This window comes from Oncorhynchus masou, chromosome 29 (assembly GCF_036934945.1).
Source record: "Oncorhynchus masou masou isolate Uvic2021 chromosome 29, UVic_Omas_1.1, whole genome shotgun sequence".
Lineage (NCBI taxonomy): Eukaryota > Metazoa > Chordata > Actinopteri > Salmoniformes > Salmonidae > Oncorhynchus > Oncorhynchus masou.
The window spans coordinates 71,345,279-71,371,816 of NC_088240.1; the positions used below are offsets into that span (position 1 = coordinate 71,345,279).

The 26,538-nt window shown below is 43.6% G+C and overlaps 1 pseudogene; it reads right to left on the reverse strand.

Annotated features, from left to right (window-relative positions):
* Window positions 1–26,538, reverse strand: part of LOC135519719 (activating signal cointegrator 1 complex subunit 3-like) — a 223,170-nt pseudogene that overhangs the window by 182,498 nt on the left and 14,134 nt on the right.

Below are 26,538 nucleotides of genomic sequence, written 5' to 3' on the forward strand. Positions count from 1 at the left end.
CATGAGGAACCACTGAATATGGTCACATATGTAAATATGTAAAATCCCAACAAGATTGTATAGGTCTTAACCAATCAACCTTTCAGTCTGAGCTAGTGTGTGAAGTAGACCTTGTCTGACAAGTAGGAGGACCAGATTGCATCACCGTCCCCTTCCTGTAACACTGGAATGAGAGTAAAAATCATATAGATGAAAAACTAACTCCCTGTCAGTGCCTGTCCATCCTCTCTCTCTGACTTTCTCCCTCCCACTCTTTTCTCAGAGTGAATGCCCATCAAGAATCAAAAGGCCCTTTTGAATTTTTCATCCAGCCCTCTGACGCCCTCTCTACCTTCACAGCCATTTCCATCTCAAAGGCATCAGCTCTTCTCCTTTCTTCACAACTACATTTGGGACACGGTCACGTCTGTACCCCTCCCCCCAGCCCCCCTCTCTTAGCCCCCGCTGACACTGTGGTTGTACATCCACACCCCTCCTTTCTCTGTCTCTTCCCTTCCCTTTCATGTGGCTCGCTCACCCACTCAGTCTCTTGCTCTGTGTGAGCTCTGTGCTGCTGCGCTGGTGCGTTCACCATCTATTGGGTTTGCTAGATATGCTTGAGGAATTTGCAGCAGTCGAATTGAGATTTTTCCCCTTGTGGTTACCACTTTCTAAACAAATGTAAACAGATACTGAGCAATTAGCTAAACACGTGCTCTAGCATGTTGATAGAGGGGAGGGGAGTAAAACCAACGAGCTTATAGGATGTGTCATGACGTTGCCCTCTTTGGGTATAGCAAGCCCAATCCCCCTCTCTCTGCCTCCCGCTTTCCTCCTTCAACTAGGCTGCTGTGGTCAGAGAGAGGTCGTAAATTCTTGAGAAGACCCTGCTACATGGCCACATAGTATAAGAGGCAGAGAAAAATTTCAGAGAGCACAAAGGAATTTCTTCTACCTCGCAGAACTTGAGGTACGAACAAATTTCATGTTCCGGAGAAAGTATAAAAGATCGGTGAAAAATCCAGCTACGAACTGGTCCGTTTGTTACATCTTGGGGAAGCTCATGGGAGACGATGCGGCCACATTACCATAACGCTGTTTATATACAGTGGGGAGAACAAGTATTTGATACACTGCCGATTTTGCAGGTTTTCCTACTTACAAAGCATGTAGAGGTCTGTAATTTTTATCATAGGTACACTTCAACTGTGAGAGACGGAATCTAAAACAAAAATCACATTGTATGATTTTTAAGTAATTCATTTGCATTTTATTGCATGACATAAGTATTTGATCACCTACCAACCAGTAAGAATTCCGACTCTCACAGACCTGTTAGTTTTCCTTTAAGAAGCCCTCCTGTTCTCCACTCATTACCTGTATTAACTGCACCTGTTTGAACTTGTTACCTGTATAAAAGACACCTGTCCACACACTCAATCAAACAGACTCCAACCGCTCCACAATGGCCAAGACCAGACAGCTGTGTAAGGACATCAGGGATACAATTGTAGACCTGCACAAGGCTGGGATGGGCTACAGGACAATAGGCAAGCAGCTTGGTGAGAAGGCCACAACTGTTGGCGCAATTATTAGAAAATGGAAGAAGTTCAAGATCACGGTCAATCACACTCGGTCTGGGGCGCCATGCAAGATCTCACCTCGTGGGGCATCAATGATCATGAGGAAGGTGAGGGAACAGCCCAGAATTACATGGCAGGACCTGGTCAATGACCTGAAGAGAGCTGGGACCACAGTCTCAAAGAAAACCATTAGTAACACACTACGCCGTCATGGATTAAAATCCTGCAGCGCACGCAAGGTCCCCCTGCTCAAGCCAGCGCATGTCCAGGCCCATCTGAAGTTTGCCAATGACCATCTGGATGATCCAGAGGAGGAATGGGAGAAGGTCATGTGGTCTGATGAGAAAAAAATAGAGATTTTTGGTCTAAACTCCACTCGCTATGTTTGGAGGAAGAAGAAGGATGAGTGCTACCCCAAGAACACCATCCCAACCGTGGAGCATGGAGGTGGAAACATCATTCTTTGGGGATGCTTTTCTGCAAAGGGGACAGGACGACTGCACCGTATTGAGGGGAGGATAGATGGGGCCAAGTATCGCGAGATCTTGGCCAACAACCTCCTTCCCTCAGTAAGAGCATTGAAGATGGGTTGTGGCTGGGTTTTCCAGCATAACAATGACCCGAAACACACATCCAGAGCAACTAAGGAGTGGCTCCGTAAGAAGCATCTCAGGGTCCTGGAGTGGCCTAGCCAGTCTCCAGACCTGAACCCAATAGAAAATCTTTGGAGGGAGCTGAAAGTCCGTATTGCCCAGCGACAGCCTCGAAACCTGAAGGATCTGGAGAAGGTCTATACGGAGGAGTGGGCCAAAATCCCTGCTGCAGTGTGTGCAAACCTGGTCAAGAATTACAGGAAACGTATGATCTCTGTAATTTCAAACAAAGGTTTCTGTGCCAAATATTATGTTCTGCTTTTCTGATGTATCAAATACTTATGTCATGCAATAAAATGCAAATGAATTACTTAAAAATCATACAATGTGATTTTCTGGATTTTTGTTTTAGATTTAGTCTCTCACAGTGGAAGTGTACCTATGAGAGAAATTACAGACCTCGGCATTCTTTGTAAGTAGGAAAACCTGCAAAATCGGCAGTGTATCAAATACTTGTTCTCCCCACTGTAATAGCCTCAGATATGAGGTTTACACCTAAGATGAATGAGTGAGTATGATACTGTTTACACAATTGTAATATGATTTTGGACTGTTTAATGAAGGAAAATACCATTCCTATTTCATTTGAACTAAATCAGAGGACCGCCCCTGAGCCAAGTTAGGGTCAGGCATCCTGGGACAGCCTCTTTTCTGCAATTCCGAAAAGAAAAAAAAACTTTGAGAAATTATCATCAGACCATGTTTTTTTCTCTATTAGGAGGACAAAGGTTGTAGACCATTGCTGAATCTTTTAACCATACCACGTGGATAAACTCTTAGACTATCGATACCGACAGAATAAGAACAAGTCTTTGATATTAATTACTAGTCTGCAGCTAGGAATTCGATATCATTAAACGCAAAGAACGACAACCGACGAAACATCCATTCTATAACAAATTAATGAATGTCACTCTGAACTATCCCCTCTATCCAAGACAGAGAGAGAGAGAGAACGAAACTCTCCAACAGAAAAACTTTTCAACAAAGATCTCGGCGACACACTGAGCGTAAATATATATATTGATTGCAATTGTCCCCGAATGAGTGATCGTTCATGTGCAAAGGATTAGCATTTCAATTGTTATAATTATCACTTTGTAGTGACTTCTTCGTCGACCCCCACTTCCCCTTTTGTCTAACAAGCCGCGATGCCGGTTTAGCCCACTAGTGCACATTCCCCTATCATTTCTTGTAACCACATTTACCTTGTTTGTTTGTTTATGCATTTCTCTGAATTACTTAGTTAGTAATAAATAAATTATTTAAGACAATTGATGTATGGATGACTCATAGTGAAGACTGGGTTCGTGCAGATAACCAACAATTTACGACGTTTGGAATGAGACTAACGTGAGGGTAAAGTAAATACTCCATTAATCAGAAGACTGGATCAGATATGAAAATATCTGAAAGGTTATATTAGGAAGTTATAACCTTGTAATCTGAATATTTTTCCTTGGTGCCCCAACTTCCTAGTTAATTACAGTTACGTGATTAATCAGTTGATTGCGTAATACTAATTTCAGAGAATCTTTGATAAAAACTATGTCTTCAATTTAATGATAGTAAAGACACGACAGATGTGTGCGTGCATGGTAAAGGTCTGTGTGCGTGTGTGTGTCAGCCGTGTGTGCGTGTGCGCACGCACCTATTGCATGCATGAATGTGTGTCTGTGTGCCTACCACATGGGTGTGTGTGTGGGTGGGTGAATGAGAAAGCGTAACTATTGTGTAAGTCACATCTTGGCTCATTTTAATATGTAGAACATGTTCCACAGACAATTCCATAGTACTGAGCGGGCTGGCTGACGGTGCAGTGTGTGTTTCGCTGCCTGACCATTTGTCTTCAGAGATACCAAATAGTTTGTGACCATGTCAGCAATGATTAAGTTCACCCTGAACAGCTCAAATTCCCCCAGTTTTTTTTATTTTACTCAGAGACAGCGTGTGTGTGCTTCAGTAGTAAGGGAGAGCTTAGAGAAGACATGAAGAGTCTATTCTTTGTCATAATAATTATATATATAGAACACTATCCATATTTATGAACCTTCCTGGGAAGCAAATCACAGAAGATAAGCATCTCAAATCAAATTTATTTATATAGCCCTTCGTACATCAGCTGATATCTCAAAGTGCTGTACAGAAACCAAGCCTAAAACCCCAAACAGCAAGCAATGCAGGAGATCTCACCATCTCCTGCCTTCATCAGTAGTACTACCAAGCTGAATTACTTGAGGTGGAGAATGCTGCACAGATTTCAAATCTAATTTAGAGATCTGTAAAAACAGCCATCGGGCAGAGTACATGTACAGTTGAAGTCGGAAGTTTACATACACGTAGGAATCAGTAAAACTCGTTTTTCAACCACTCCACAAATTTCTTGTTAACAAACTATAGTTTTGGCAAGTCGGTTAGGCCAACTTTGTGCATGACACAAGTCATTTTTCCAACAATTGTTTACTGACAGATTATTTAACTTATAATTCACTGTATCACAATTCCATTGGGTCAGAAGTTTACATACACTAAGTTGACTGTGCCTTTAAACAGCTTGGAAAATTCCCAAAAAATGGCATGGCTTTAGAAGCTTCTGATAGGCTAATTGACATCATTGGGTCAATTGGAGGTGTACCTGTGGATGTATTTCAAGGCCTACCTTCAAACTCAGTGCCTCTTCACTTGACATCATGGGAATATCAAAAGAATTCAGCGAAGACCTCAGAAGAAAAAAAATGTAGACCTCCACTAGTCTTGTTCATCCTTGGGTGCAATTTCCAAATGCCTGAAGGTACCACGTTCATCTGTACAAACAATATGGTGCAGTATAAACACCATGGGACAACGCAGCCGTAATACCGCTCAGGAAGGAGACGCATTCTGTCTCCTAGAGATGAACGTACTTTGGTGCAAAATGTGCAAATCCCAGAACAACAACCTTGTGAAGATGCTGGAGGAAACAGATACAAAAATAACTATATCCAAAGTAAAAGGAGTCCTATATCGACATAACCTGAAAGGCCGCTCAGCAAGGAAGAAGCCATTGCTACAAACCCGCCATAAAAAAGCCAGACTATGGTTTGCAACTGCACATGGGGACAAAGATTGTCCTTTTTGGAGAAATGTCCTCTGGTCTGATGAAACAAAATTAGAACTGTTTGGCCATAATGACCATCGTTATGTTTAGAGGAAAAAGGGGAATTCTTGCAAGCCGAAGAACACCATCCCAACCGTGAAGCACGGGGGTGGCAGCGTCATGTTGTGGGGGTGCTTTGCTGCAGGAGGGACTGGTGCACTTCACAAAATAGATGGCTTAATGAGGGAGGAAATTATGTGGATATATTGAAGCAACGTCTCAAGACATCAATCAGGAAGTTAAAGCTTGGTCACAAATGGGTCTTCAAAATGGACAATGACCCCAAGCATACTTCCAAAGTTGTGGCAAAATGGCTTAAAGGACAAAGTCAAGGTATTGGAGTTGCCAACACAAAGCCCTGACCTCAAGCCCATAGAAAACTTGTGGGCAGAACTGAAAAAGCGTGTGCGAGCAAGGAGGCCTACAAACCCGATTCAGTTACACCAGCTCTGTCACGAGGAATGGGCCAAAATTCACCCAACTTATTGTGGGAAGCTTGTGGAAGGCTACCCAAAACATTTGACCCAAGTTAAACAATTTTAAAAACAATGCTACCAAATACTAATTGAGTGTATGTAAACTTCTAACTCACTGGGACAACGTTATGAAAGAAAGAAAAATATGAAATAAATCAATACTATTATTCTGATATTTCAAATATTTTAAATAAAGTGGTGATCCTAACTGACCGGAGACAGGGAATTTTTACTAGGATTAAATGTCAGGGATTGTGAATAACCGAGTTTAAAATGTATTTGGCTAAGGTGTATGTAAACGTCCATCTTCAACTGTATTTACCAACATGCCGTTTAACGAGTTTGCAATTTGAAAGATAATCAGAAGTTGACAGACCCAGACACACCCACCAAATGCCACTTATTCTTTGATGGAATGCAGAAAATGGGAAATGTAATCATCTTCTTTTAGCCTCTCCTGACCTCTCCCCTCTATCGCCAAGGCAACTTTAATCTCAAAAGCCGTCTGGCAGGCAGGTGAACTTTGACAAGCGAAAAGAGAAGAAGAAGCCTATCACCACTTCCTCTCCATGTGTGTAATGTGAATTGTGGATGGATGGAAGGGAAGAAAAGAAAAAAACATCCCAGAAAACGTCCTGCATCTGTCTTCTCTGTGGTCAATACTTGACAAAGAGAGGAAGAGACGAGTAAGTTAAAGTAGGGCAATCAGCCCTGCAGTGTATAACCACTGCCCCAACAGTGTAAAAGGAAGTTAATACACTCCTCAAAAAAATTAAGGGAACACTAACATAACACATCCTAGATCTGAATGAATGAAATATTCTTATGAAATACTTTTTTCTTTACATAGTTGAATGTGCTGACAACAAAATCACACAAAAATTATCAATGGACATCAAATGTATCAACCCATGGAGGTCTGGATTTGGAGTCACAATCAAAATTAAAGTGGAAAACAACACTAAAGGCTTATCCAATTTTGATGTAATGTCCTTAAAACAAGTCAAAATGGAGGCTCAGTAGTGTGTGTGGCCTCCACGTACCTGTATGACATCCCTACAACGCCTGGGCATGCTCCTGAGGAGGTGGCGGATGGTCTCCTGAGGGATCTCCTCCCAGACCTGGACTAAAGCATCCGCCAACTCCTGGACAGCATGTGATGCAACGTGGCGTTGGTGGATGGAGCGAGACATGATGTTCCAGATGTGCTCAATTGGATTCAGGTCTGGGGAACAGGCAGGCCAGTCCATAAAATCAATGTCTTCCTCTTGCAGGAACTGCTGACACACTCCAGCCTCATTAGGTCTAGCATTGTCTTGCATTAGGAGTAACCCAGGGCCAACCACACCAGCATCTGGTCTCATAAGGGGTCTGAGGATCTCATCACGGTAACTAATGGCAGTCAGGCTACCTCTGGCGAGCACATGGAGGGCTGTGCGGCCCACCAAAGATATGCCACCCCACACCATGACTGACCCACCGCCAAACCAGTCATGCTGGAGGAAATTGCATGCAGTAGAACGTTCTCCACGGTGTCTCCAGACTCTGTCACGTCTGTCACGTGCTCAGTGTAAACCTGCTTTCATCTGTGAAGAGCACAGTGCACCAGTGGTGAATTTGCCAATCTTGGTGTTCTCTTGCAAATGCCAAACGTCCTGCACTGTGTTGGGCTGTAAGCACAACCCCCACCTATGGACGTCGGGCCCTCATACGACCCTCATGGAGTCTGTTTCTGACCATTTGAGCAGACACATGCACATTTGTGGCCTGCTGGAGGTCATTTTGCAGGGCTCTGGCAGTGCTCCTCCTTGCACAAAGGCCGGAGATAGCGGTCCTGCTGCTGGTTTGTTGCCCTCCTACGGCCTCCTCCACGTCTCCTGATATACTGGCCTGTCTCCTGGTAGCGCCTCCATGCTCTGGACACTACCTTCTTGCCACAGCTCGCATTGATGTGCCATCCTGGATGAGCTGCACTACCTGAGCCACTTGTGTGGGTTGTAGACTCCGTCTCATGCTACCGCTAGAGTGAAAGCACCGCCAGCATTCAACAGTGACCAAAACATCAGCCAGGAAGCATAGGAACTGAGAAGTGGTCTGTGGTCACCACCTGCAGAACCACTCCTTTATTGGGGGTGTCTTGCTAATTGCCTATAATTTCCACCTGTTGTCTATTCCCATTTGCACAACAGCATGTGAAATGTATTGTCAATCAGTGTTGCTTCCTAAGTGGACAGTTTGATTTCACAGAAGTGTGATTGACTTGGAGTTGCATTGTGTTGTTTAAGTGTTCCCTTTATTTTTTTGAGCAGTGTATATCAAAGTGATTCAATATTAAAAATGAACCTTCACCACGCTCAGCTCATTTTTCCAGGGATAAAGTATCATGGAACACAAGTGAGCTTGATGTGAAAAACACTAAGCCCTTCCCCTAACATCGGCAGTTCCAAAATAACGCAAAGAAAACAGATACTGGTAGGTGGATATAGCCTAATATGGTGGCTAAAATGACATCATCACAACCGGATTACGTCGGTCGACCTCTAGTGTCTACCTGCCCCTGGTCAAAACGACCTGGCACTTGATACCACACCTAGGCTCAGGTACCATAGAACCAACCACAGCTGGTTTGTCGGAACTAGAAGACACAAGAATTTCGCTACACTCGCATTAACATCTGCTAACCATGTGTATGTGCCAAATAAAATTTGATTTGATTTGATTTAGCCAATTAATGATTTATACTGCTTAATTACACACAGATCGATTGACTAAATATACATACTAATCAATTGCACACAAACTGACAACGATTTATTCTTGAGTTACTAAGTCCAACCCTTTAAACCCATGGGAATTGGCCTATACGGATAGGGCTACGTTGAAATGTTTCTTGTAGAAGAAATATGAAGAGCATATGCATAACCATGGTAGCAACTGAAAGGGAACAGTTTGGAGATTATGAAAATATTAGACCAAAGGTGAGGACACAACAGTTAACCTGAAGCAAGGCATCGTGTGAAAGCTTGTTCTATTGCCAACATGACAAGCTAAGTTATAAAATACTATCTTACAATTCGGCTTTCACAATGCAATTCAGGGAAAACAAATCATAGTTTTGGTGTAAGTAATTCAAGTGTGTGCCCCAACAAATCTTCTTCACAATAGACAAAGATAGGCTCATTCTGTTCAGAACAATACGGGTATGATGCCATGTCATCTTGTAACTACATCCAACATAGTGATCATAAACGTTTACATGAGTTTTATAATATGGAAAAATATGGAAATGTGAAGTGGCTTGCTTGTAGAACATCCGTAATAAAGTGATGCTCTGCTTTGTTGACACCACACTCCACAAAGCAAGTCCTGCAGGCTCTAGTTTGACCTTACCTTGATTATTGTCCAGTCATATGGTCAAGTGCTGCAAAGAAAGACCTAGTTAAGCTGCAGCTGGCCCAGAACAGAGTTGCACTTCTTGCTCTTAATTGGAGGGCTAATATTAATACTATGACTCTTGACTAAGAGTTGAGGAATGACTGTGTCACTTCTTGTTTTTATAAGAAACGATGTGTTGGAAATTCCAAAAAGGTTTGCATAGTCAACTTACACACAGCACTGACACACACACACTTACCCCACCAGACATGCCACCAGGGGTCTTTTCAAAGTCCCCAGGTCCAGAACAAATTCTAAGAAACGTACAGTATTATACAGAGCCATTCGTGCATGGACCTCCCTTCCATCTTATACAGCGCAAGTCAACAGCAAACCAGGTTTCAAAAAACTAATAAAGCAACACCTCACAGCACAAAGCCTCTCCCCATGTGACCTAATGGTTGTACTAACATGTATGTGTGACTGATAGATGCACACACACTACATGTCCGTCTCTTGTGTGTAATGCATTTTTGTTATGTGTAGGACCCCAGTAAGACTAACCCTAAACATCAAAGCTGTATTTATTATAATTCTCAATGTCTCATCTTTCAAAATACATAGAGTCATGCTAATGTACAGCATATTGCTCACTTAGACAACAAAAGTGCAAAAGTTGGCCAATTACTGGAAGGGATGGGGGCAACTTCTGGTCGTGCGATTAACCAAAATGGTGTATATTTTTGTTTTTTAAAATAACTAATTGACAGGTGCCTGTAAAATTATTTTTATTCCATTTCGTTTAGGTTTTTTTCTGTGAGCTCAATATGGACATTTTCACAGTTTTCCTAGAGATAAGTCAGATCAAACCCGAACTGCGATGTAGTAGGAAGCCAATATTCTACAAAATTACCAAGTTTTCTGCTGTAAACTAACTACAATGACCATAATCCATTGCACACTTACATGTCCGGTCTGTTTTTCTTTTACACCTGCTAAATAACAGAGAGAAGAATGCATGATCGACTGCACGAGGTATCTCTACCTGAAAATACATGATCCAAGTGACAGTTTCAGCGATCATTAAAGTATGCCTTATTTACTTTGAAGAACTTCTAAAATAGTGATTTTGTCAGACAGCATAGGCAGCCGCTCTATAGAGATGAGATGGCTTGGAATGAAACAAAGTCATCGAATAAAACAAATGTAATATACATTACTGAAATATTTGATTAAAGTAATGTGAATAAATGATGGTTAATAAGTGATAAGCAGTAAAGGGCAGTCACCACCATCATGGAACTTTATTCTGTGTTGTCACAGCATTCAACCCACATAATGCACAGTGCATTTTGATTTTTTATAACCAAAACTGAAAACCATGATTATTTTTAATAATCTAACTGAAACTGAAAGTACTAAGCTGAAAGCACTAATCTCTCAGCACTACAATCCGTACAGTGCTGTGAAGCAGAGAGCCAGAGCTCTGACGTCATGTATAGCATAAGTTACTGTACAGCTACTGCGTTCCAATTTTGGCATTTAACAGTGCCCAAATCTGCCATTCACAAGTGTGAAGGACTACAAGTCCAATGCAGATGTTTTTTTGGCTCAATATCAAATCATTTCTGGGTAACAATTAAGTACCTTACTGTGATTGCTTTCAATGAAAATGGTGGGGGAACAAGAAACAGAAAAGCTTCTGAGCAATGAGCAATTTCTCATGCTAGAATTTTGCTAGGACTGTCTGGGAGCGGTCTCGGTGGGGAGGGAAAAACTGAAAACTAACTGTTATTGGCAGAGAGCTTTGGAACTCTTATTGGTCTATTAACTCATTTACACAGTATTCTCTCTCACACACGCAGGATAATCTAATTTTTGACTGAACTGGGCCTTTAAATTAGGTGGTTAATTTACAGTATCACAACCACTGCTGTAAATGTATTTGAATGAACTAACGGGAAATGAATGACTCAAATAGATAACATGAATCCCTTAGGCTATACAAATATTTTTTTAAATATTCAAGAAATATTTGGAAAAACTAAAACTCCAGCCTTTTTAAAATATATATATATATCTTTGATGCCTGCTTACGATTTGGAACCCCAGCAATGACAAATGATCCATCCTTATCCTCCCAATCACATCTTCAGCTACTCGCAGCTTTGTTCACATTTTAAGGGGTAAAAAACAACTATTAGCCTCCAAGCGAGGAAAACATCTCCAAAAAGAGGAGAGAGAAAGCAGGAGAGACTAGGAGTGATACTGCTAGCTCAGCATGGGGTTCAGTGTATGAAAAATAACAGGCAGGCACTGGGCTCACTGTGCTACACATGCAGTAGAATCAGTTCCATGCTGTGGGGAAATACAGACTGAAATCACTGACTGAATTCAGCTACAGGCCATGGGGGAAGTAACTTCAATATAAAACAGTCAGTGTACTGTAGACAAAGCCTGGGAAACAGTGAACTACAGGGGCAACTGCCTTAATTTGAGCCAGTCAGCTCTGCTCCAAGCTACAGGGGAGAGCAATAGAGAAGGCTGTATAATGTAGAGAGAGGATACTTCACTGAACTAAATCAAATCAAATTTATTTATATAGCCCTTCGTACATTAACTGATATCTCAAAGTGCTGTACAGTAACCCAGCCTAAAACCACAAACAGCAAGCAATGCAGGTGTAGAAGCACAGTGGCTAGGAAAAACTCCCTAGAAAGGCCAAAATCTAGGAAGAAACCTAGAGAGGAACCAGGCTATGAGGGGTGGCCAGTCCTCTTCTGGCTGTGCCGGGTGGAGATTATAACAGAACATGGCCAAGATGTTCAAATGTTCATAAATTACCAGCATGGTCAAATAATAATAATCACAGGCAGAACAGTTGAAACTGGAGCAGCAGCACGGCCAGGTGGACTGGAGACAGCAAGGAGTCATCATGCCAGGTAGTCCTGAGGCATGGTCCAGGGCTCAGGTCCTCCGAGAGAAAGAGAGAGAGAGAATTAGAGAGAGCATACTTAAATTCACACAGGACACCGGATATGAGACAGGAGAAGTACTCCAGATATAACAAACTGACCCTAGCCCCCCGAAACATAAACTACTGCAGGATAAATACTGGAGGCTGAGACAGGAGGGGTAAGGAGACACTGTGGCCCCATCCGATGATACCCCCGGACAGGGCCAAACAGGAAGGATAAAACCCCACCCACTTGGCCAAAGCACAGCCCCCACACCCTAGAGGGATATCTTCAACCACCAACTTACCATCCTGAGACAAGGCCGAGTATAGCCCACAAAGATCTCCGCCACGGCACAACCCAAGGGGGGGCGCCAACCCAGAAAGGAAGATCACATCAGTGACTCAATCCACTCAAGTGACGCACCCCTCCTAGGGACAGCATGAAAGAGCACCAGTAAGCCAGTGACTCAGCCCCTGTAATAGGATTAGAGGCAAGGAATCCCAGTGGAAAGAGGGGACCCGGCCAGGCAGAGACAGCAAAGGTGATTCGTTGCTCCAGAGCCTTTCCATTCACCTTCACACTCCTGGGCCAGACTACACTCAATCATATGACACACTGAAGAGATGAGTCTTCAGTAAAGACTTAAAAGGTTGAGACCAAGTTTGCAACTCTCACATGGGTAGGCAGATCACTCCATAAAAATGGAGCTCTATAGGAGAAAGCCCTGCCTCCAGCTGTTTGCTTAGAAATTCTAGGGACAATTAGAAGGCCTGCGTCTTGTGACCGAAGCATACGTGTAGGTATGTACGGCAGGACCAAATCAGAGAGATAGGTAGGAGCAAGCCCATGTAATGCTTTGTAGGTTAGCAGTAAAACCTTGAAATCAGCCCTTGTCTTGACAGGAAGCCAGTGTAGGGAGGCTAGCACTGCATAATATGATGCATTTTTTTGGTTCTCGTCAGGATTCTAGCAGCCATATTTAGCACTAACTGAAGTTTATTTAGTGCTTTATCCGGGTTGCCGGAAAGTAGAGCATTGCAGTAGTCTATCCTAGAAATGACAAAATCATGGATACATTTTTCTGCATCATTTTTGGACAGAAAGTTTCTGATTTTTGCAAAGTTACGTAGATGGAAAAAAGCTGTCCTTGAAACAGTCTTGATGTGTTCGTCAAAAGAGAGATCAGGGTCCAGAGTAACGCCTAGGTCCTTCACAGTTTTATTTGAGACGACTGTACAACCATTAAGATTAATTGTCAGATTCAACAGAAGATCTCTTTGTTTCTTGGGACCGAGAACAAGCATCTCTGTTTTGTCCGAGTTTGAAAGCAGAAAGTTTGCAGCCATCCACTTCCTTTTGTCTGAAACACAGGCTTCTAGCGAGGGCAATTTTGGGGCTTCACAATGTTTCATTGAAATGTACAGCTGTGTGTCATCCGCATAGCAGTGTAAGTTAACATTATGTTTTCGAATGACATCCTCAAGAGGTAAAATATATAGTGAAAACAATAGTGGCTACTGCATTGGCTACTGTATATAGAGAAGAAAAAGCAGATCAGCATAGCTAAGTTACAGCAGGACACATATCCTAGTACAGGGGAGAACGCTTCAGCACCAACCAAGGCAGTGTATTATCTGGTACTAACCTGGTCCCAGATCCATTTGTGCTGGACACTGATCATAGGCGTTGGCAAGACAGTAGAAACAGATCTAGGACCAGGCTAAGGGATAATGCCACCCCTCAGTATAATAACAAGTCTACAGTGAACATGTTGTCCCCCACGAATGATGTGGCGCTCCTCCCTGTGTCAATTATTCCAACACATGTTGTGTGGAAAGACATTCCATTTGTAAGTACCAAAATTACATAGGTACTTATGGGAAACTTGATTCTAATGAGAAGATGTTTACATGTCCAAAACAACATGACTGTAGTTAAAACCGGGCAGGAGCTATGCATGTACAAATGTTGGTTTGGTGGGGGACAAAATGGCCCTAACGTGTTGCTCATGAGGGGATGCATATAACAGCTCATTCCATGACAGTAGCTCAAACGGAACAGGAGACATGGTTGTTCAAAGTTTTGAATTTCAGTTGATTACTACAGTACCCCCCTTGGGCCAATCAGTGTCATTGTGTATGTGCCGGATCTCTATGGCAAGATGCATCATTCACCAAAGTTTCGCCAAAATTGGGCCAGTGCTGTCTGAGATATTGCATGTGATGAACGTACTAAAGGACGTAGACAGAGCCACAGTACCCTTCCAGATGTCATTGTGAGGACAGTAATACCATACAAGGCATGAGCCAGGTATTTGTCTATAGAGTGAAATCTTACTTTGCTACATTTTTTCTGATTTGTGAGAAGTAGTGGAAGGCAAGAGGGGCAAAAGGAGAGTGACTGGTCTAGTCCTGGAGATGATGACTATCTTGGACTTAAATGGATCATGGTGCATTACCTCCCCCAACCTCCCATCCTCCACCCCCAACCTCCCATCATCCTCCCCCAAAAACTAGAGAAATAGTGAAGGACCTGAGCTAAGCTTAATGGGCTATCTTTAGGTAATAGCTTTTCAGTGTATTGAGCCGTTTGACAATCATGCAGAACACGAGAGCAATACACAGCTCCAAAACAGACCTGAGGGGTAGGTGATGGGAACAAAGAAATGAGAGAACAATGTGGGAGGGAGGGAGGTAGGGAGGTAGGGAGGGAGGGAGGGAGGGAGGGAGGGAGGGAGGGAGGGAGGGAGGGAGGGGGAGGGAGGGAGGGAGGGAGGGAGGGAGGGAGGGAAAAAGGTATAGAATGGAATATAAGTTATGGTGTAATGTTGAAACTTTCGGTAAAGAGGATGGTGAATAGCGTTTTCACAGTTATGTGAAATGTACATAAAATTAACATTTTCCATCTTGAATAGCAGTAGGGAAGTATTTGTAATTGTATGCCTTAGTGGGCTACAGCTTTACCAACCTTCTCACATGACAAAGAGACAGGGACACTGCATTTCATACTGTACCTCTCTGTACTAGAGTACTGGACACCATCAAAGATTTACAGAATCTAATATTGATTTGTACATCAAACCCTCAGATAGATCTTTAAGGGTTGTTGGAGCTGGACTGTGTTGTTTGTGTTGTAATGATTAACATCCAAACATGGACCAGGTGTTAAAGGTCATGACCCCGCTGAGAAATGCATAGCCAATAGTCGACCTTAGTGACCCTATCATACATCACCCTCTCCTCCTCCTATACTTCAGACCACACCTTCTCCTTCCCTTGAGAACACCCTGACAATGATGAAGGTTGGGGGTAAATAAGTATAAAACATTTAAATAAAAAAGGCCTAATATTAAAAGCGGTACTCCAAATGAGGGGTAGTGACAGGCAAAATAGTTATTTATTTAATTGTTATTTTTTTTTCAATTATGAATGTTGGAGTCAGTAGATTTGTCTAGGTAGGTAGACTTTGAATTTCAAACCAATTATCTACAGTTTAATTTATCAACGATGCTCTACCCCGCTGCTCTCAGAGAGTGTGGTGGATCTCTAGTTTCTATGGAGATGACCTGGATGCCTCTGGTGCAGGGGGTGGGGTCTGACTCACCTGGTTGATCCGGTCTGCAGAGATGGAAATGAGAGAATTCATGATGGAAGACCTTCGCTGGGGGAGAACAGAGATCATCTCAAATCCCTCTGGGCCCAGCAGCTCAAGCAGCTGGAGGAGAGTGAGAGAGAGATACAGAGAGAGAGATACAGAGAGAGAGAGAGATACAGAGAGAGGGAGATACAGAGAGAGAGAGATACAGAGAGGGAGAGAAATACAGAGAGGGAGAGATACAGAGAGAGAGAGATACAGAGATACACACAGAGAGAGAGAAACAGAGAGAGAGAGAGAGAGAGAGAGAGAGATACAGAGAGAGAGAGAGAAAGACAGACAGAGAGAGAGAGAGAGATACAGTGAAAAAATACAGAGAGAGAGATACAGAGAGAGGGAGATACAGAGATACAGACAGAGAGAGATACAGATATAGAGAGAGATACAGATACAGAGAGAGAGAGAGAGACAGAGATACAGAGAGAGAGAGAGACAGAGAGAGAGAGAGAGATACAGAGAGAGAGGGAGGGAGAGAGAGATACAAAGATACAGAGAGAGAGATACAGAGATACAGAGAGAGAGAGAGAGATACAGAGAGATAGATACAGAGAGAGAGATACCCACTTACTGGCCTGAGGCTAAACCACGACCAACAACATTGGACACTTTATGGAACAAAAAGCATTCACTATATCATCCTGGAAAATCCCAGGCTTGAGGTCATCTGCTTTTGGCCTAAAGAGCAGGAACCTGGACTTCACCAAAGAAATCGGTAATACAGACATTGTCATCCTGCAGGAAACCTGGTATAGAGGAGACGGACCCGCTGGTTGCCCTCTAGGTTACAGAGAGCTGGTAGTCCCATCCACCAAACTACCAGGTGTGAAACAGGGAAGGGACTCAGGGGGTATGCTAATTTGATATACAGCAGACCTAACTCACTCCATTAAATTAATCAAAACAGGAACATTTTACATTTGGCTAGAAATTCAAAAGGACATTATCTTAACAGAGAAAAATGTCCTCCTGTGTGCTACCTATATCCCCCCACTAGAATCCCCATATTTTAATGAAGACAGCTTCTCCATCCTGGAGGGGGAAATCAATAATTTCCAGGCCCAGGGACATGTACTAGTCTGTGGCAACCTAAATGCCAGAACCGGACAAGAACCTGACACCCTCAGGACACAGGGGGACAAACACCTGCCTGCAGGTGACAGCATTCCCTCCCACATATGCCCCCCTTGACATAACTTTGACAACATAACAAACAAAAATGGGTCACAACTCCTGCAGCTCTGTCGCACGCTGGGTATGTACATAGTCAATGGTAGGCTTCGAGGGGACTCCTATGTTAGGTACACCTATAGCTCATCTCTTGGCAGTAGTACTGTAGACTACTTTATCATCGACCTCAACCCAGAGTCTCTCAGAGCGTTCACAGTCAAGCCCACTGACACCCCTATCAGACCACAGCAAATCACAGTCTACTTGAACAGAGCAATACTCAATCACGAGGCATCACAGCCGAAGGAACTGAGTAACATTAAGAAATGCTATAGATGGAAGGAATGCAGTTTGCAAACCTACCAAAAAACAGGGTAGCCTAGTGATTAGAGCATTGGACAAGTAACTGAAAGGTTGCAAGTTCAAATCCCCAAGCTGACAAAATCTGTCGTTCTGCCCCTGAACAGGCAGTTAACCCGCTGTTCCTAGGCCGTCATTGAAAATAAGAATTTGTTCTTAACTGACTTGCCTAGTAAAATAAAATTAGGCAACAACAAATTCAATCCCTTCTAGACAATTTCCTGGAAAACAGTCCACTGCAATAGTGAAGGTGTGAACTTGGCAGTAGAATATCTTAACATTATATTTGACCTCTCAACTTCCCTATCAAATCTAAAAATCTCAAATAGAAAACCGAAGAAAATGAACAACAATGACCAATGGTTTGATGAAGAATGCAAAAATCTAAGAAAGAAAGTGAGAAACCTGTCCAACCAAAATAACAGAGACCCCTACCCCTTCACTATGGTGAATCACTAAAACAATACAGAAATACACTACGGAAAAAGAAGGAACAGCACGTCAGAAATCAGCTCAATGTAATTGAAGAATCCATAGACTAACCACTTCTGGGAAAATTGGAAAACACTAAACAAACATCAACACGAAGAATGATCTATCCAAAATGGAGATGTATGGGTAAACCACTTCTCCAATCTTTTTGGCTCTATAACAAAGAATAAAGAACAAAAAAATATACATGATCAAATACAAATCTTAGAATCAACTATTAAAGACTACCAGAACCCACTGGATTCTCCAATTACCTTGAACGAGTTACAGGACAAAATAAAAACCCTCCAACCCAATAAGGCCTGTGGTGTTGATGGTATCCTTAATGAAATGATCAAATATACAGACAACAAATTCCAATTGGCTATACTAAAACTCTTTAACATCATCCTGAGCTCTGGCATATTCCCCAATATTTGGAACCAAGGACTGATCACCCCAATCCACAAAAGTGGAGACAAATTTGACCCCAATGACTACCGTGGAATATGCGTCAACAGTAACCTTGGGAAAATCCTCTGCATTATCATTAACAGCAAACTCGTACATTTCCTCAATGAAAACAATGTACTGAGCAAATGTCAAATTGGCTTTTTACCAAATTACCGTACAACAGACTATGTATTCACCCTGCACACCCTAATTGACAACCAAACAAACAAAAACAAAGGCAAAGTCTTCTCATGCTTTGTTTATTTAAAAAAAGCCTTCGACTCAATTTGGCATGAGGGTCTGCTATACAAATTGATGGAAAGTGGTGTTGGGGGTAAAACATACGACATTATAAAATCCATGTACACAAACAACAAGTGTGCAGTTAAAATTGGCAAAAAACACACATTTCTTCACACAGGGTCGTGGGGTGAGACAGGGATGCAGCTTAAGCCCCACCCTCTTCAACATATACATCAACGAATTGGCCCGGGCACTAGAAAAGTCTGCAGCACCCGGCCTCACCCTACTAGAATCCGAAGTCAAATGTCTACTGTTTGCTGATGATCTGCTGCTTCTGTCACCAACCAAGGAGGGACTACAGCAGCACCTAGATCTTCTGCACAGATTCTGTCAGACCTGGGCCCTGACAGTAAATCTCAGGAAGACCAAAATAATGGTGTTCCAAAAAAGGTCCAGTCGCCAGGACCACAAACACAAATTCCATCTAGACACTGTTGCCCTAGAGCACACAAAAAACTATACATACCTTGGCCTAAACATCAGCACCACAGGTAACTTCCACAAAGCTGTGAACGATCTGAGAGACAAGGCAAGAAGGGCATTCTATGCCATCAAAAGGAACATAAATTTCAACATACCAATTAGGATCTGGCTAAAAATACTTGAATCAGTCATAGAGCCCATTGCCCTTTACGGTTGTGAGGTCTGGGGTCCGCTCACCAACCAAGACTTCACAAAATGGGACAAACACCAAATTGAGACTCTGCATGCAGAATTCTGCAAAAATATCCTCCGTGTACAACGTAGAACACCAAATAATGCATGCAGAGCAGAATTAGGCCGATACCCACTAATTATCAAAATCCAGAAAAGAGCCGTTGAATTCTACAACCACCTCGAAGGAAGAGATTCCCAAACCTTCCATAACAAAGCCATCACCTACAGAGAGATGAACCTGGAGAAGAGTCCCCTAAGCAAGCTGGTCCTGGGGCTCTGTTCACAAACACACCCCACAGAGCCCCAGGAGAGCAGCACAATTAGACCCAACCAAATCATTTTATTAAAAAAAAAAATATTTCACCTTTATTTAACCAGGTAGACTAGTTGAGAACAAGTTCTCATTTGCAACTGCGACCTGGACAAGATAAAGCATAGCAGTGTGAATAGACAACACAGAGTTACACATGGAGTAAACAAATTAACAAGTCAATAACACAGTAGAAAAAAAGGGGAGTCTATATACATTGTGTGCAAAAGGCATGAGGAGGTAGGCGAATAATTACAATTTTGCAGATTAGCACTGGGGTGATAAATGATCAGATGGTCATGTACAGGTAGAGATACTGGTGTGCAAAAGAGCAGAAAAGTAAATAAATAAAAACAGTGTGGGGATGAGGTAGGTGAAAATGGGTGGGCTATTTACCAATAGACTATGTACAGCTGCAGCGATCGGTTAGCTGCTCAGATAGCACATGTTTGAAGTTGGAGAGGGAGATAAAAGTCTCCAACTTCAGGGATTTTTGCAATTCGTTCCAGTCACAGGCAGCAGATTACTGGAACGAAAGGCGGCCAAATGAGGTGTTGGCTTTAGGGATGATCAGTGAGATACACCTGCTGGAGCGCGTGCTACGGATGGGTGTTACCATCGTGACCAGTGAACTGAGATAAGGCGGAGCTTTACCTAGCATGGACTTGTAGATGACCTGGAGCCAGTGGGTCTGGCGACGAATATGTAGCGATGGCCAGCCGACTAGTGCATACAAGTCGCAGTGGTGGGTGGTATAAGGTGCTTCAGTGACAAAACGGATGGCACTGTGATAAACTGCATCCAGTTTGCTGAGTAGAGTGTTGGAAGCAATTTTGTAGATGACATCGCCGAAGTCGAGGATCGGTAGGATAGTCAGTTTTACTAGGGTAAGTTTGGCGGCGTGAGTGAAGGAGGCTTTGTTGCGGAATAGAAAGCCGACTCTTGATTTGATTTTCGATTGGAGATGTTTGATATGAGTCTGGAAGGAGAGTTAACAGTCTAGCCAGACACCTAGGTACTTATAGGTGTCCACATATTCAAGGTCGGAACCATCCAGGGTGGTGATGCTCGTCGGGCATGCGGGTGCAGGCAGCGATCGGTTGAAAAGCATGCATTTGGTTTTACTAGCGTTTAAGAGCAGTTGGAGGCCACGGAAGGAGTGTTGTATGGCATTGAAGCTCGTTTGGAGGTTAGATAGCACAGTGTCCAAGGACGGGCCGGAAGTATATAGAATGGTGTCGTCTGCGTAGAGGTGGATCAGGAAATCGCCCGCAGCAAGAGCAACATCATTGATATATACAGAGAAAAGAGTCGGCCCGAGAATTGAACCCTGTGGCACCCCCATAGAGACCTGCCAGAGGACCGGACAGCATGCCCTCCGATTTGACACACTGAACTCTGTCTGCAAAGTAATTAGTGAACCAGGCAAGGCAGTCATCTGAAAAACCGAGGCTACTGAGTCTGCCGGTAAGAATATGGTGATTGACAGAGTCGAAAACCTTGGCAAGGTCGATGAAGACGGCTGCACAGTACTGTCTTTTATCGATGACGGTTATGATATCGTTTAGTACCTTGAGTGTGGCTGAGGTGCACCCGTGACCGGCTCGGAAACCGGATTGTACAGCGGAGAAGGTACGGTGGGATTCGAGATGGTCAGTGACCTGTTTGTTGACTTGGCTTTCGAAGACCTTAGATAGGCAGGGCAGGATGGATATAGGTCTGTAACAGTTTGGGTCCAGGGTGTCTCCCCCTTTGAAGAGGGGGATGACTGCGGCAGCTTTCCAATCCTTGGGGATCTCAGACGATATGAAAGAGAGGTTGAACAGGCTGGTAATAGGGGTTGTGACAATGGCGGCGGATAGTTTCAGAAATAGAGGGTCCAGATTGTCAAGCCCAGCTGATTTGTACAGGTCCAGGTTTTGCAGCTCTTTCAGAACATCTGCTATCTGGATTTGGGTAAAGGAGAACCTGGAAGGGCTTGGGCGAGAAGCTGCGGTGGGAGCGGAGCTGTTGGCCGAGGTTGGAGTAGCCAGGCGGAAGGCATGGCCAGCCGTTGAGAAATGCTTGTTGAAGTTTTCGATAATCATGGATTTATCGGTGGTGACCGTGTTACCTAGACTCAGTGCAGTGGGCAGCTGGGAGGAGGTGCTCTTGTTCTCCATGGACTTCACAGTGTCCCAGAACTTTTTGGAGTTGGAGCTACAGGATGCAAACTTCTGCCTGAAGAAGCTGGCCTTAGCTTTCCTGACTGACTGTGTGTATTGGTTCCTGACCTCCCTGAACAGTTGCATATCGCGGGACTATTCGATGCTATTGCAGTCCGCCACAGGATGTTTTTGTGCTGGTCGAGGGCAGTCAGGTCTGGAGTGAACCAAGGGCTGTATCTGCTCTTGGTTCTGCATTTTTTGAACGGAGCATGCTTATCTAAAATGGTGAGGAAGTTACTTTTAAAGAATGACCAGGCATCCTCAACTGACGGGATGAGGTCAATGTCCTTCCAGGATACCCGGGCCAGGTCGATTAGGAAGGCCTGCTCACAGAAGTGTTTTAGGGAGCGTTTGACAGTGATGAGGGGTGGTTGTTTGACTGCGGCTCCGTAGCGGATACAGGCAATGAGACAGTGATCGCTGAGATCCTGGTTGAAGACAGCGGAGGTGTATCTGGAGGGCCAGTTGGTCAGGATGACGTCTATGAGGGTGCCCTTCTTTACAGAGTTAGGGTTGTACCTGGTGGGTTCCTTGATGATTTGCGTGAGGTTGAGGGCATCTAGCTTAGATTGTAGGACTGCCGGGGTGTTAAGCATATCCCAGTTTAGATCATCTAAAAGAACAAACTCTGAAGCTAGATGTGGGGCGATCAATTCACAAATGGTGTCCAGGGCACAGCTGGGAGCTGAGGGGGGTCGGTAGCAGGCGGCAACAGTGAGAGACTTATTTCTGGAGAGAGTAATTTTCAAAATTAGTAGTTCGAACTGTTTGGGTATGGACCTGGAAAGTATGACATTACTTTGCAGGCTATCTCTGCAGTAGACTGCAACTCCTCCCCCTTTGGCAGTTCTATCTTGACGGAAGATGTTATAGTTGGGTATGGAAATCTCGGAATTTCTGGTGGCCTTCCTGAGCCAGGACTCAGACACGACAAGGACATCAGGGTTAGCAGAGTGTGCTAAAGCAGTGAGTAAAACAAACTTAGGGAGGAGGCTTCAGATGTTGACATGCATGAAACCAAGGCTTTTTCGATCACAGAAGTCAACAAATGAGGGTGCCTGGGGACAGGCAGGGCCTGGGTTTACCTCCACATCACCCGCGGAACAGAGAAGGAGTAGTATGAGGGTGCGGCTAAAGGCTATCAAAACTGGTCGCCTAGAGCATTGGGGACAGAGAATAAGAGGAGCAGGTTTCTGGGCATGGTAGAATATATTCAGGGCATAATGCACAGACAAGGGTATGGTGGGGTGCGGGTACAGCGGAGGTAAGCCCAGGCACTGGGTGATGATGAGAGAGGTTGTATCTCTGGACATGCTAGTTGTAATGGGTGAGGTCACCGCATGTGTGGGAGGTGGGACAAAGGAGGTATCAGGGGTATGAAGAGTGGAACTAGGGGCTCCATTGTGAACTAAAACAATGATAACTAATTTCGCTCTGGATAAGAGCGTCTGCTAAATGACTTAAATGTAAATGTAACCTGAACAACAGTATACAAGGCATATTGACATTTGAGAGAGACATACAGCGAGGCATACAGTAATCACAGGTGTTGAATTGGGAAAGCTAGCTAAAACAGTAGGTGAGACAACAACAGCTAATCAGCTAGCACAACAACAGCAGGTAAAATGGCGTTGACTAGGCAACCGGGCAGACAGATAAAACATAAACAAGCAGAATGGAGTACCGTGATTAATGGACAGTCCAGCGTGCATCAGCTATGTAGCCAAGTGATCAGTGTCCAGGGGGCAGGGAAGCTGGATTATTGAGTGTTATCCAGGTTAAAAAAACTAACAATGACTAAATAGCTTGTAGCTTGTTAGCTGGTTAGCTTCTGGAGGATCTTGAGTGTGTTCTAAAAATTAAAAATAATAGCGATTCCGTATCACATTGGGTGAGGCAGGTTACCGGAAGGTAAAAACAAATTGAAAATCGAAAAGAGATAAGAGAGTAAATATGGGTCCAGTGAGTGTTTGGGACGTGGCGATTCAGACGGCTAGCAGGCCTGTGCTAACAAGCTAACAGTTAGTAGGCCGGGGCTAAACAAGGTAGCAGTTAGCGGACCGGGGCTTAACAAGATGGCAGTTAGCAGGCCATAATAGCAAGCAAGGAGAAAGCAAGGGCTAGAGAGTTAGCCTTTGGGGGACGTCTCGATGGGGTGAGTCTGTTTATTCCTCTTCCTGCGGTGACATCGATAGACCGGTCGTGGGTCCGGGTAATTGTAGCCCAGGAGTATGCTACGCTGGTAGGTATTGTAGCCCAGGAGTATGCTACGGTGGTAGCACAGGGGCTCTGGCGGGGCTAGCTTCAGGCTAAGTGGGTGGAAACGCTAGCCAGCAGTAATCGTCCGGGGTTGCGGTTTAGCTAAATAACTAGTTGTGAAGATCCAGCTGAAAGATGTTTGCGGTGGGAATCTGGGGATAAAAAATAAATAGGTCCGTTATGCTCTGGTTAGAGTCGCGTTGTTCGAACTGGTGAGAGCTTTCCGAGCTAAAGGTTAGCTGAAGACCGCTAGCATAGCTGGTAGTTAGCTGGCTAGCTTCAGTTGAGGGGTTCCGGTTCCGAAGTAAATATAAATACTTTAGGAAAAAAATAGCTACATTGGGTGAGGCGGGTTGCAGGAGAGTATTTAGCAAAATGTTTTAAAAGATATGCAAAGAAAAAATATGTAAAAACGAAAAAAGACGATATATACACGGGACAAGGGACACGACACGTCTTACTGCTACGCCATCTTGGATAATTACTTGACACATTGGAAAGAATTAACAAAAAAAATAGAGCAAACGAGAATGCTATTTGGCCCTAAACAGAGAGTACACAGTGGCAGAATACCTGTCCACTGTGACTGACCCAAACTTAAGGAAAGCTTTGACCATGTACAGACTTAGTGAGCATAGCCTTGCTATTGAGAAAGGCCGCCGTAGACAGACCTGGCTCTCAAGAGAAGACAGGCTATGTGCACACTGCCCACAAAAGGAGGTGGAAACTGAGCGGCACTTCCTAACCTCCTGTCCAACGTATGACCATAGAGATACATATTTCCCTCAGATTACACAGATCCACAAAGAATTCGAAAACAAATCCAATTTTATAAACTCCCATATGTACTGGGTGAAATTCCACAGTGTGCCATCACAGCAGCAAGATTTGTGACCTGTTGCCACAAGAAAAGGGCAACCAGTGAAGAACAAACACCATTGTCAATACAACCCATATTAATGCTTATTTATTTTCCCTTGTGTACTTTAACTATTTGTACATTGTTACAACACTGTATATATATACAGTGGGGCAAAAAAGTATTTAGTCAGCCACCAATTGTGCAAGTTCTCCCACTTAAAAAGATGAGGGAGGCCTGTAATTTTCATCATAGGTACACCTCAACTATGACAGACAAAATGAGGAAAAAAATCCAGAAAATCACATTGTAGGATTTCTAATTAATGTATTTGCAAATTATGGTGGAAAATAAGTATTTGGTCCATAACAAAAGTTTATCTCAATACTTTGTTATATACCCTGTGTTGGCAATGACAGAGGTCAAACGTTTTCTGTAAGTCTTCACAAGGTTTTCACACACTGTTGCTGGGATTTTGTCCCATTCCTCCGTGCAGATCCCCTCTAGAGCAGTGATGTTTTGGGGCTGTTGCTGAGCAACACGGACTTTCAACTACCTCCAAAGATTTTCTATGGGGTTGAGATCTGGAGACTGGCTAGGCCACTCCAGGACCTTGAAATGCCTCTTACGAAGCCACTCCTTCGTTGCCCGGGCGGTGTGTTTGGGATCATTGTCATGCTGAAAGACCCAGCCACGTTTCATCTTCAATGCCCTTGCTGATGGAAGGAGGTTTTCACTCAAAATCTCACGATAATGGCCCCATTCATTCTTTCCTTTACACGGATCAGTCATCCTGGTCCTATTGCAGAAAAACAGCCCCAAAGCATGATGTTTCCACCCCCATGCTTCACAGTAGGTATGGTGTTCTTTGGATGCAACTCAGCATGCTTTGTCCTCCAAACATAGCAAGTTGAGTTTTTACCAAAAAGTTATATTTTGGTTTCATCTGACCATATGACATTCTCCCAATCATCTTCTGGATCATCCAAATGCTATTTAGCAAACTTCAGACGGGCCTGGACATGTACTGGCTTAAGCAGGGGGACACGTCTGGCACTGCAGGATTTGAGTCTCTGGTGGCGTAGTGCGTTACTGATCGTAGGCTTTGTTACTTTGGTCCCAGCTCTCTGCAGGTCACTCACTAGGTCCCCCGTGTGGTTCTGGGATTTTTGATCACCGTTCTTGTGATCATTTTGACCCCACGGGGTGAGATCTTGCGTGGAGCCCCAGATCGAGGGAGATTATCAGTGGTCTTGTATGTCTTCCATTTCTTAATAATTGCTCCCACAGTTGATTTATTCAAACCAAGCTGCTTACCTATTGCAGATTCAGTCTTCCCAGCCTCCTGCAGGTCTACAATTTTGTTTCTGGTGTCCTTTGACAGCTCTTTGGTCTTGGCCATAGTGGAGTTTGGAGTGTGACTGTTTGAAGTTGTGAACAGGTGCCTTTTATACTGATAACAAGTTCAAACAGGTGCAATTAATACAGGTAACGAGTGGAGGACAGAGGAGCCTCTTAAAGAAGAAGTTACAGGTCTGTGAGAGCCAGAAATCTTGTTTGTTTGTAGGTGACCAAATACTTATTTTCCACCATAATTTGCAAATAAATTCATTAAAAATCCTACAATGTGATTTTCTGGATTTTTTTCTCATTTTGTCTGTCATAGTTGAAGTGTA